This window comes from Brachionichthys hirsutus, chromosome 3 (genome assembly GCF_040956055.1).
Source record: "Brachionichthys hirsutus isolate HB-005 chromosome 3, CSIRO-AGI_Bhir_v1, whole genome shotgun sequence".
NCBI classification, from domain to species: domain Eukaryota; kingdom Metazoa; phylum Chordata; class Actinopteri; order Lophiiformes; family Brachionichthyidae; genus Brachionichthys; species Brachionichthys hirsutus.
Genome location: NC_090899.1, coordinates 16,238,484 through 16,251,065, shown reverse-complemented (window position 1 = coordinate 16,251,065; position 12,582 = coordinate 16,238,484).

Below are 12,582 nucleotides of genomic sequence, written 5' to 3'. Positions count from 1 at the left end.
TTCTAATCTCATTTTATTGAACACAATAAAGGTGACCCTGCAGACCTGCTTGGAGCCTCTCACCAAAATAAAGTGCACGGCAGTAGTGCACGGCAGTATTCTGCTTTTACAGATGAAAGGAAATGACGAGGTTTGAGGTCGTTAATAAAATAATCTACAGGATAAACCACCAATGAGGTGTTCTTTGAGTGATTCATTAATTATGATCTGTAATTAATGAATCTAATTGATCTATTTTTAATTAGATTAATTAATTAAAGAAAAGCCCTCAACTTGAGGTATTTTCATTTAAATTCATTACATTATTGTGGCAGATCAAAAGTTTAATAAGTATATTTATAAATTCAATGAGTGTTTGACTTGAATCAGAAAACTTTATTAATCTTAATCCCAGAGGGAGATTCCATAACAGATGCAGGCCTGTCCCGTTAACCCCTCGTCTTCCACCATGTTTACCGGAAACTGTCCAAAGGAAGATCAGCAAAGTTTAGCTTTAAACCACCATCTTGTTTCAGTTCAGAGTTCCTCTTGCTCCTTTGAAGTCAGGTCCTTTCCAGCACCGGATGCTGAGCTGTGTGGGTCCCGAACCCAGTCAAGGCATTCCGTGGAGGCTGAATAGAAATAAAATGAAAACTTCTCCTCAAGAGTTTTCAAATGTGGGCCAATCAGCTCGCTCATTGCAGCAGCGTTCCCATCATGCAGTTCCTCGGTGAGTGGGATCTCAAGATGGCCGCGTCAGGGCGGAGCATCTCGTTCACCTTTACTAGCTGCAGTATTAATGTTTCTGCCACAGTGTGGGACTTTCTGATTTAGCTACAAATTCAGCAACGAGGTAGCTAGCTTTGAGGACTCTCTCCTGTACCTTTGTGGTTTCTCTAAAAACAGTTTCCTGTTTCTCATTGTTTGTGCGTAAGCGTACAGAATAGTCCATCGGCTTGTTCTGAACGGGGTGTTCCGTTTGGAGACGGCGTTTGAGCTTGCTTGGCACCGTGGAGTTATTGGATAGCTTCTCACCACACACCAAGCCCAGCGGAGTCGGTGCCGTTGCATCCCCGGTGAAAGTCAAACTGCCTCTGAGGATGACCCTCCTCAAAGGGGAACCGAAGCGCTCACAAAGTGTAGAGTAGGCAAAAGCCAAAGCATGAAGAACTGCTTTTTGGGAAATATTTGTTTTCTGTTTTTTAATAAATGCATTTTTTTTTATCTGCCACGCTGTAAATGCAGCGCAGTTGCGTGACGTTTATTTTGAAGTGTGCGCTCATATTTTGTAGTCAAGAGGAAGTTGCTGTACTCGAGTTGCGGCAGAGAGGAACAGAGCAACACCATGCTCAGGTGCAACGCTGGAGTCTGAATCAGAATCAGAATCAGAAGGTGTTTATTGTCAGTGAGGGTTCAGACTAGGAATGTTTCTCGGTGAAGTCGTGCTACATGTAACAGTAATGACTAAGATACAAAAAACATACAAGTACAGACACATCAGCAGCAGCAGGAGTGGATACACAGATGTGTATTAGCAGCAGTAAAACTAGTGTAATCACGCAGTGCAAATGGAACAGTGCAAGTTATCAGTTATGAATGTTCAAGAGACAGAATCATTAAGTGTTCATGAGTCTTACAGCCGAGGGGAAGAAGCTGTTCTTGTGGCGGGCGGTTCTGGTCCGGATGGACCGTAGCCTCCTGCCTGAGGGGAGAGGGTCAAAGAGTCCATGTCCAGGGTGGGAAGGGTCGGCTGTGATCCGACCTGCACGCCTCCGAGTCCTGGAGACATACAGGTCCTGGAGCGATGGCAGCTTGCAGCCAATCACCTTCTCCGCAGCACGTACAATGCGCTGCAGTCTGTGTCTGTCCCTGGTGGTGGCGCCAGCGTACCACACGGTGATGGAGGAGGAGAGGACGGACTCCACGATGGAGGTGTAGAACTGCACCAACATCTGGGTAGCAGCTTGAGTTTCCTCAGCTGCCGCAGGAAGTACATCCTCTGCTGAGCCTTCTTGATGAGGGAGCTGATGGTCGGCTCCCACTTGAGGTCCCGGGTGATGGTGGTGCCCAGGAAGTGGAAAGAGTCCACGATGGAGATGGGGGTAGGGGAGTCTGTGAGGGCGAGGGGGGACGGTGGGGCTGTGACTTTCCTGAAGTCCACGATCATCTCCACTGTTTTCTGGCTGTTCAGCTCCAGGTTGTTGCTGCTACACCAGGACACCAGCCGGTCCACCTCCCTCCTGTAGGCGGACTCATCACCGTCCGAGATGAGCCCGATGAGGGTGGTGTCGTCCGCAAACTTAATCAGTTTGACGGACTGATGGCCGGAGGTGCAGCAGTTGGTGTACAGGGAGAAGAGCCAGGGGGAAAGTACACAGCCCTGGGGGGATCCGGTGCTGATAGTCAGGGTGTCCGAGACCGTAGACCCCAGCCCCACATGCTGCCTCCGCTCCATCAGGAAGTCGGCGATCCACCAGCAGAGGGAGTCGGGCACGTCGAGCTGGAGCAGCTTGTCCTGGAGCAGTCCCGGGAGGACGGTGTTGAACGCAGAGCTGACGTCCACAAACAGGATCCTGGCGTAGGTTCCTGGGGAGTCCAGATGCTGCAGGATGTAGTGGAGGGCCAGATTGACTGCGTCGTCTACAGACCTGTTGGCTCGGTAGGCGAACTGCAGCGGGTCCAGGAGGGGGGCGGTGAGGGTCTTCAGGTGGTGGAGAACCAGGCGCTCAAAAGACTTCCTGACTACAGATGTCAGCGCTATCGGTCTGTAGTCATTCAGTCCTGTGATCCTTGTCTTCTTGGGGACAGGGACAATGGTGGAGGACTTGAAGCAGGCTGGAACATGACAGGACTCCAGGGAGGTGTTAAAGATGTCTGTGAAGACAGGAGTCAGATCACTGGGACAATGTTTCAGGGTGGGGGGGGGAACATTGTCCGGCCCCGCAGCTTTACGGGGGTTCAGCTTTGTGAACTGTCTGTGCACATCCTGCTCCTGGATGCAGAGGACAGTGAAGAGCGATCTACGGGCGATCTACGGGCGATCTACGGGCAATCTACGGGCGATCTACGGGCGATCTACGGGCGATCTACGGGCGATCTACGGGCGGCACACACACTTTATTACAGCACAGACACCCGACAATGGTTAATGAGGTGATATTAGATCTTTTCCCACGGCACACTGGTGTGTGAGACCACTTCCCCTCAAACACCGGAGGCAGACCGTTTCATCCTTCTTCACTGCTCCTCGCCAAACACGTCTGAAATGAATGGAGGTCTAACAAAGGATAAAGACAGCTCCACACCTGCTGCCCCAACCCTCGCCCACCACGAGGGCATCTGATTGGCTGCACTTTGTTGAAGCCTCCTGCTCATGCAGAGCCCCCCCACCCACCCATTGATCAACCGAGCAGCTATTAACACACTTTGATCCAGTGTGCAGCAGTTAGAGGAGGGGTCGGAGTGAAGCCGCTGAATGAAACTTGCTGTTCTCGGTCAGGTAATCGATGACGCTCCAGACGCTGCTGTTGCTGCTTTATGGCCTTTTAAAAGTCGCTGGTCACAGTATAACAGCAAACACAATAAAAACAAATGCAGTCATTTAAACTTTAATACAGAAGAGATACCTCGAAGTGTAAGACTGCTTTCTTCTAATTGGGCTGACGGTCGGCCAATCACGGCTCTCCTGTGGCCCTTGTGTCAGGTTGAGCAGCTGTGCTGATTGGCTCTTGTTGACTGGGATGGTTTAGCCAGGCCACAAAGGGACTCGAGCTGAGTCGGGTGCACGAACTCTAACGTTAACTAGTCCAGTACTCAAGCTTCCAGTTCTAGTGAATGTATTTAACTCATTGAGTGCCAGCCATTTTCAGCCCAGCTATATGCTGCGTACCCCAGTTCTCGCACATTTTCCCCGATTTTCCAAGCACCGCAGAATATTCTTTACTATGACTATGCAAACAACGAAAGATTAAAGTCTCTTCTTTCATCAGAACAAACAAGTGTGTTGCTACCATTTTCTGTTCCGGAGTTATTGGCTGTTGAAGAGCGGCAGAATGTTAGGGTTTCAAAAAACGTCTTTAAATGTGAACGCCACTCAAAGAGTTAAGTTTGTTAAATAAATTCATTGTTATTATGAATAGTATTTAATACTTATAACAAATGATATTGCATATTAAACTGCGTTCCACGTACCAAGCTGTTTGGACACATTTGTATTCCGTGTGGAAGGTCTGCACTGGGGGGGATTTTAGTATTCTGTACCTATGAAATAATTCATTCCTTTCAGCCTGTGGCTGGAGCAGAAAGCAATTAAAAGAACAAAGGTATTGCATTAGCCGGAAGCCTAAAAGCATGAATCCATGTAAACAAGCCCAACGGGCTGGCTCTGAGAGGGAGACAGAACAATGGTCCAATCACAGAGCGAGAGCAGACCCTCAGACAGAGACGTCCACGACGAGAGAGCCGGAGACAAAGAGAGCACTGATGAGGAAACGATAGAGTCAGACGGAGCCTCACAGGGATTACAGGCTGATTAGGAGACAGGCAGCAAAGCCAGGCGGCCGGGAGACGCAGACGGAGAGCAAACTGTGAAATCACTGCGATGCATCATCGACGTCTCCACCAGCAAACGGATTGAGCAGGGACAGCAGCTTTCAGCGCTGGCCGTCGAACGCCAAGGTCACCGAGTTCATCGCGGCTCAGGCCAGAAATCAGAAGCACGGGAGGATCGGAAGTCTGTAAACGCTTCAAATCGTGTTTCAAGAAATCACTCGTCTCCAAAAGACTCAACTTAGAGTGTCAATCCTGCTCATAGAACCTGAACCTGGTTAGTATGCAGGCTAGTACGCAGGCTAGTACGCTGGCTAGTACACTGGAGAGTACACTGGCTAGTACGCTGGCTAGTACGCAGGCTAGTACGCAGGCTAGTACGCAGGCTAGTACGCTGGCTAGTACACCGGCTAGTACACTGGAGAGTACACTGGCTAGTACGCAGGCTAGTACGCAGGCTAGTACGCAGGCTAGTACGCTGGCTAGTACGCAGGCTAGTACGCAGGCTAGTACGCTGGCTAGTACACTGGAGAGTACACTGGCTAGTACGCTGGCTAGTACGCAGGCTAGTACGCTGGCTAGTACGCAGGCTAGTACGCAGGCTAGTACGCTGGCTAGTACGCTGGCTAGTACACCGGCTAGTACACCGGAGAGTACACTGGCTAGTACGCTGGCTAGTACGCTGGCTAGTACACAGGCTAGTACGCAGGCTAGTACGCAGGCTAGTACACCGGCTAGTACACTGGAGAGTACACTGGCTAGTACGCAGGCTAGTACGCAGGCTAGTACGCAGGCTAGTACGCTGGCTAGTACGCAGGCTAGTACGCAGGCTAGTACGCTGGCTAGTACACTGGAGAGTACACTGGCTAGTACGCTGGCTAGTACGCAGGCTAGTACGCAGGCTAGTACGCAGGCTAGTACGCTGGCTAGTACACCGGCTAGTACACTGGAGAGTACACTGGCTAGTACGCAGGCTAGTACGCAGGCTAGTACGCAGGCTAGTACGCTGGCTAGTACGCAGGCTAGTACGCAGGCTAGTACGCTGGCTAGTACACTGGAGAGTACACTGGCTAGTACGCTGGCTAGTACGCAGGCTAGTACGCTGGCTAGTACGCAGGCTAGTACGCAGGCTAGTACGCTGGCTAGTACGCTGGCTAGTACACCGGCTAGTACACTGAAGAGTACACTGGCTAGTACGCTGGCTAGTACGCTGGCTAGTACGCAGGCTAGTACGCAGGCTAGTACGCTGGCTAGTACGCTGGCTAGTACACCGGCTAGTACACTGGAGAGTACAGTGGCTAGTACGCTGGCTAGTACCCAGGCTAGTACGCAGGCTAGTACGCTGATCTCAGTTAGCAGCGCTGACACAAAGTGTTTGTTATCTTTCATTGCTGTGAATCGTATTTAAAACTCAAACGTCAGTTTTTGTTTTTTTTTAATTCAAAAATTTGAAAAAAGTAGGACTTTGACATTATACTGTGAGCATTAAATGTAGATGTTGTTCTCTTTAGTAACTATGAAAGGAAGGAAGTTCCACAGGAATCAAATAGAAAACAGAAAATAAGCTTCACTGATGTTATCAGGATGTTCCGTTAATGAATTTCAGCTTCAAATGAGTAGAGAAAACCAAGTCCAAAAGTGTCATGGTAGCCATAACGGGGACATTTCGACGAGGACACAGGACCTCTGTGACTGACTGCAGTCTGTCTATAACGATGAAAGGAGGACAACCGATGCGTTCGCGTTTGATGTTTCCTCCTCTCTGTACATCTGCACCCTCATGCTGCAACACGTTCTGCAACGTGCTCATGATCAGTCTGCGCTGATGAGTTTATTTACCGCATTAAATGTCAGCGCATCAACTCCGACTGCAGGTGCAGCGCTCGCTGTCGTCTCGTCACTCAGCATTACCAGTCGTGTCCAGTTCCAGTTGAGGAAAGAGTCCAAATCATCACTGACAATATCTCCAGTAAGCTCAATACCCGGATGTATATTCATTCCCTGAAAACGTTTGAAAACCTCACGCTGCAAGAAGGTGCCGTCCTTCACCGTCCCGCTCAAGCAAAACAACATCTAAATCAAGGTCAGAATCAATTGTTCCAGGTTACAGATTTTCAGACCAATAAAATCTAGCTGAAAATGTAAAGCAACGTTTTTATTTGACCTTTATTAGACATGGACTACTTTGCAAAGATGTGAAATAATCATCTTTAAATACCCATAACCCATTTTATTTCTCTTTACATCTCAAAGTGTTACAGGTTACAGGACATTTTAACTCAAATCAAATACAATGAATAATTTAAATGAAAAGATGTGTGTAAATGCAATTTGTGCTGAATGATTTTGTTTTGCAGAGGCGTGTCGGCCTCTCCTCTGTCCCGTGTCCATCCTGCAGGCGCACCCGTCTCACAATGAGCAACTAGCTCTCAGAAGGATGCTGACTTTTTAAAAACATTTTGCACCTGAATGACTTTCAAAAGCTGCTGTGCCTGAAAATAAAAGGTATTCAGAAGTCGTCTTAGTGCATGTGTGGGTCACTGACGTTTATAAAGATGGATGCTAGTCATAACAATCATCATTTGGAAACACAAATGTTGCCGATCTGCTGCCATGTTATCCAGAATTAAGTTCTGAACACGCAGGCCGACCGACAAACCGCCGCCACGGTCGCCAGGCCGGGCTGAGAGCGCCTGTGAGCCGCGCAGCAGCCAGAGTGCAGCCGAACAGGCTCACCGTACAGAGCGTGTAGCTTCAGCAGCACGCCGCCCGTGAGCGTGCACGAGAGTGGCAGAATCAAGAAACACGGGGAGCAATCATCCCACGCGCTGCAGGCAGAGGAGGACACGCACAGTTTAATTGGATTTCACCCAGATGAGGGTTTGAGTAACCTCAGATTACAGCCTTTGGGTTTCACCCAGATGAGGGTTTGAGTAACCTCAGATTACAGCCTTTGGGTTTCACCCAGATGAGGGTTTGAGTAACCTCAGATTACAGCCTTTGGGTTTCACCCAGATGAGGGTTTGTGTAACCTCAGATTACAGCCTTTGGGTTTCACCCAGATGAGGGTTTGAGTAACCTCAGATTACAGCCTTTGGGTTTCACCCAGATGAGGGTTTGAGTAACCTCAGATTACAGCCTTTGGGTTTCACCCAGATGAGGGTTTGAGTAACCTCAGATTACAGCCTTTGGGTTTCACCCAGATGAGGGTTTGTGTAACCTCAGATTACAGCCTTTGGGTTTCACCCAGATGAGGGTTTGTGTAACCTCAGATTACAGCCTTTGGGTTTCACCCAGATGAGGGTTTGTGTAACCTCAGATTACAGCCTTTGGGTTTCACCCAGATGAGGGTTTGAGTAACCTCAGATTACAGCCTTTGGGTTTCACCCAGATGAGGGTTTGAGTAACCTCAGATTACAGCCTTTGGGTTTCACCCAGATGAGGGTTTGTGTAACCTCAGATTACAGCCTTTGGGTTTCACCCAGATGAGGGTTTGTGTAACCTCAGATTACAGCCTTTGGGTTTCACCCAGATGAGGGTTTGAGTAACCTCAGATTACAGCCTTTGGGTTTCACCCAGATGAGGGTTTGAGTAACTTCAGATTACAGCCTTTGGGTTTCACCCAGATGAGGGTTTGTGTAACCTCAGATTACAGCCTTTGGGTTTCACCCAGATGAGGGTTTGAGTAACCTCAGATTACAGCCTTTGGGTTTCACCCAGATGAGGGTTTGAGTAACCTCAGATTACAGCCTTTGGGTTTCACCCAGATGAGGGTTTGAGTAACCTCAGATTACAGCCTTTGGGTTTCACCCAGATGAGGGTTTGAGTAACCTCAGATTACAGCCTTTGGGTTTCACCCAGATGAGGGTTTGAGTAACCTCAGATTACAGCCTTTGGGTTTCACCCAGATGAGGGTTTGTGTAACCTCAGATTACAGCCTTTGGGTTTCACCCAGATGAGGGTTTGTGTAACCTCAGATTACAGCCTTTGGGTTTCACCCAGATGAGGGTTTGAGTAACCTCAGATTACAGCCTTTGGGTTTCACCCAGATGAGGGTTTGTGTAACCTCAGATTACAGCCTTTGGGTTTCACCCAGATGAGGGTTTGTGTAACCTCAGATTACAGCCTTTGGGTTTCACCCAGATGAGGGTTTGTGTAACCTCAGATTACAGCCTTTGCCACAAACACGTCGACTTGCAACGTGCTTTTCCAAACGCGCGAATGCGCTGAAAATAACACGCAGATGCATCCCTCAAAGCCCTGGTGCTGCTTGAGCCACAGGACGCAGGAATGATGCATGCGTGTGTGTGTGTGTGTGCGTGTGTGTGTGTGTGTGTGTGTGCGTGTGTGTGTGTATGTGTGTGTATGTGTGTGTGTGTGCGTGTGTGTGTGTGTGTGTGTGTGCGTGTGTGTGTGTATGTGTGTGTATGTGTGTGTGTGTGTGTGTGCTACACGAGGGTCCTTTCTTTCTCTCTATAAAGGCCACTTCGTTCTACAACCTCATCCTATCACCATCAAAGCCAGTTTCCCTGGAAAGCAAAGCAAATCAAGCCTGATCATATTCAGGTGAAAATGGGTTCCTTCAGAGAGGGGACTCGAGCTGAAAGGGGGCGTCACCGGCGACCGCCGGCTTCCAGGACGCGTTGCAGCTTTAAAACAGAAACCTTTAAAGGCGACTTGTGCATGCTAAAGATATCGACTTTGTGCCGATGCATTAATGGTGATGATGTGTCCAATTATTGATCCGTCCCAGCTCCATGACGAGCCAGGGGCTTCCTAGACATGTGGCCAGATTTAGCTAGAATGGGAAGACTCTCCAATTCCCCTTCATCATGTGGGTTAGAGTGAAAAACAAATGTCCACCGAGTCTGAATATTTTCACCTCCTCTTTTATTTCGACGTTCCTCTGCTTCTGTGTGCCTGTCCTCAGAGTTTGGAGGTGAGCGGCCACAATCGGGGTGGGTGAGTAGGATACACAAGTCATTGCATATATTTATTTTTCTTCTAATGCTGCACCTTTTGAACACACATTTTTCTCTGTTGTATTTATATTTATATTTAATTGAAATGAAATGTATTATTTCCCTGTTTCAATCAGCCCTTTTAGCAGCATCAATCAGGAGCAGGTGAAACTAGTATTCACAAGTATATTTATCTGCTCCTCAGTGACTCAAATAACTTGATTCATTAAAAAGAATCGAGTTTACCATCACTAATCCAGACTTTCCTCTGGAGGCTGATGTGAACCTGGTGTATTGGGACAACTCTTGGTGATGATTGGATGGAAGGGGTAGAATTAAGGAGCACAAATAAATCCATTGTACTCTCTCCTCAGAACACTGTGTATTTGTCACTTTGTGTTTGTCCATGTTGTGTGTTCACTGCGGTGTGCACAGCCCTCTACGGCGGTAAACAGGTAATAAAACTAATAAAATATGAATAGGCTAGTCTGCCAAGAGGGCAGGTGACGGTCACAATCACTATAAGAATAAAAAGCATAGAATCTAGCAGAGACTGACGTTGTGTACGTTGAGCACGAATGCAGACAAAAAAAGAGAAAAGAAAGAGCAGCAGTGACTCAGCATAACAGCTAGAGGATGATGTCACATTTCGTCCCATCGCCTCCTGCACCGGCTCTGCACCGGTTCTGCACCGGCTCTGCACCGGCTCTGCACCGGCTCTGCACCGGTTCTGCACCGGTTTTGCACCGGCTCTGCACCGGCTCTGCACCGGTTCTGCACCGGCTCTGTCCACACAGCTGATTCATCTTAACGTCAGGATTCAGCGCATTCCCTTTTGCATCCTGCTAATCTATCGGAATGCATGGAGTTGTGGAACAGAATATAAATCCTTTATTTTCATTGTATTCCTTAAAAACCACATGAAAAACAAAAGTGTGGTTGGTGGAAGGAGTGCATGGTGCCTTTCTGCAGGAGTGGGCACGTGTCACACGACATTGTATATGCCACTCCGAGTGCCACCTCAATATCCAACCATCTGTCGGCACCACAGTCTGAGGCCACGCCCACACGCAGCCGGGTGTCTCCAAAAACAAAGACACGTTTCTACGGTTCGGCCTGTCATCCACACGAAACCGCAGATTTCTGTCACTAAAAACGAAGGTTATTGAAAACTCCCGTTACGCGTCCACACGCAGACGCGTAACGGGAGTTTTAAGTTTAGAAACGTCACTGCCGCGATAAAAACTGCTGTGACATCACGTGTGCGACCCGTGTTCAGGCTCAGATGCCTTCAAAACCTTCAGATCGCTCATTCGGCCTCCTTGTCGGGCCACACGAACCAGCCTGGCGCCGTGTTTTCCAAACGGGACGACGAGAGACGGAGCGTCCTGATTGGATAGGATTTGGGGAACGACGCCGCCGATTGGTCTGGCATGCTTATGAATGTGTTTAACAACGCACGTATGCGGTCACGTGTGGATGGAGGTCTCATTTTTAAACGAGGTCGTGTGGCTGCATCTTTTTTCGAAGCGGAGGGGGAAGGATATTTAGGTGTTGCGTGTTCATGGCCTGAAACAATGGCTCAAGCATTACTTTAAAATGCATCACATTTTCTTATTAATGAAACCTGCTCTGAAAAATGAGGAGTAAAGAAATAAAGACTTTCTATTATATATCACGTTTGATTCCACTCTTACATTTGTTTGGGATTAGGAGGACATTTATCTTGAAAGTGCACTTGAGGTAAAAACATAAGCTAAAAATTCAACGTCCATTCATTCATTCTCAGCCGCTCACTTGAGATGCTGGAACCCATCCCAGCTCGCAGTGGGCGAGAGGCGGCGTCCACCCCGAATACGTCGCAAGCGCATTGCGGGGCCACACGGAGACAGACAACTATTCACACACACGCTACGGATAATTTCATGTTTTTGGAGGAAACCAGAGAAAAACCACGCGGAAACGGGAAGAACATTCAAACTCCGCACAGACAGGATTCAAACCTGGAACCTTCTTGCTGTGAGGCGACAGCGCTAACCGCTATGCCACTGTAAATAAGCTATTCTGATATAACGCACTACATGTAGGGCTGTAACGGTTCACGGGATGTATTGAACCGTTTCGGTTCGGTCCACTTGCGTACCGTTTCGGTTTTAAGCATTTTTCTTCGTAAATGTATTACTAGTGAGATCTTAGCGCTCCGTGTGGAACTAAAGTCCTGGCCGGGTTTCCGCTCTGAGGGGGAGGGGCGCATAGGAAAACCAGCAAAGCATTAGCTCTGTATTGCAGCTAGCTCTGTTGCTAGTTAGCAGGTTTCTCCTCGCCTGGTGATGTTGTCATGGCAACCAGATCTGTGCTTTCTGCTGAAAATGTGGAAGAGTTAATCTTTCTAGCCAAAACATTTACGCTTGAATAGTTAGTAGTAGTACTAGTAGTGGTAGTAGTAGTAGTAGTAGTTACATTTGTCATATTCAGGCTGTTGCTGCTAAGTGTTCAAAGATAACAGTTTTAATTTATTTATAATTTTATTAAGATTTAAACATTGTTACAATAGCTTTAAAAACTCAGTCTAATTTATTTGAAATATCACCCAAATGGGTTGCTTTTATTTATTTATACAAATTCTATTGTTTGCATTTTTTTTTTTTACATAAAAGCATTTTAAGCAATTCTTTTTTGCCTTATTTTGCACCAAAAATTAACCGAACCGAAATGACATTTTATCGTACCGTTACACCCCTACTATCCAATTTAGGCTCTCCCAGTCAAAAGACTGAGGACATGTCCCTGTGAGACACACCTTTAGGTCCCCAGCAGTACGACTGTCCACCATTTCTGGACGGATTTCAATGAGAGTTCATTCATCCATGGAGGCGGTTGTGCTCGCTGCTGCTCCGTGGCTCGTTCTCCCCGCTCATTTAGTCCCCAGTGGATGATTTTCTACTTCATCACTGCTGTCTCAGACACAATCAGTCGGTGCCAAAGCAGCAACAGCCACTTTGGACAGTCCTGGTCACGATGATTTTAAAATATGATGTAGCTATTTCCTTTTATTATTCTGATTATATAATCCTGGGAATAACAGAGACTTGGT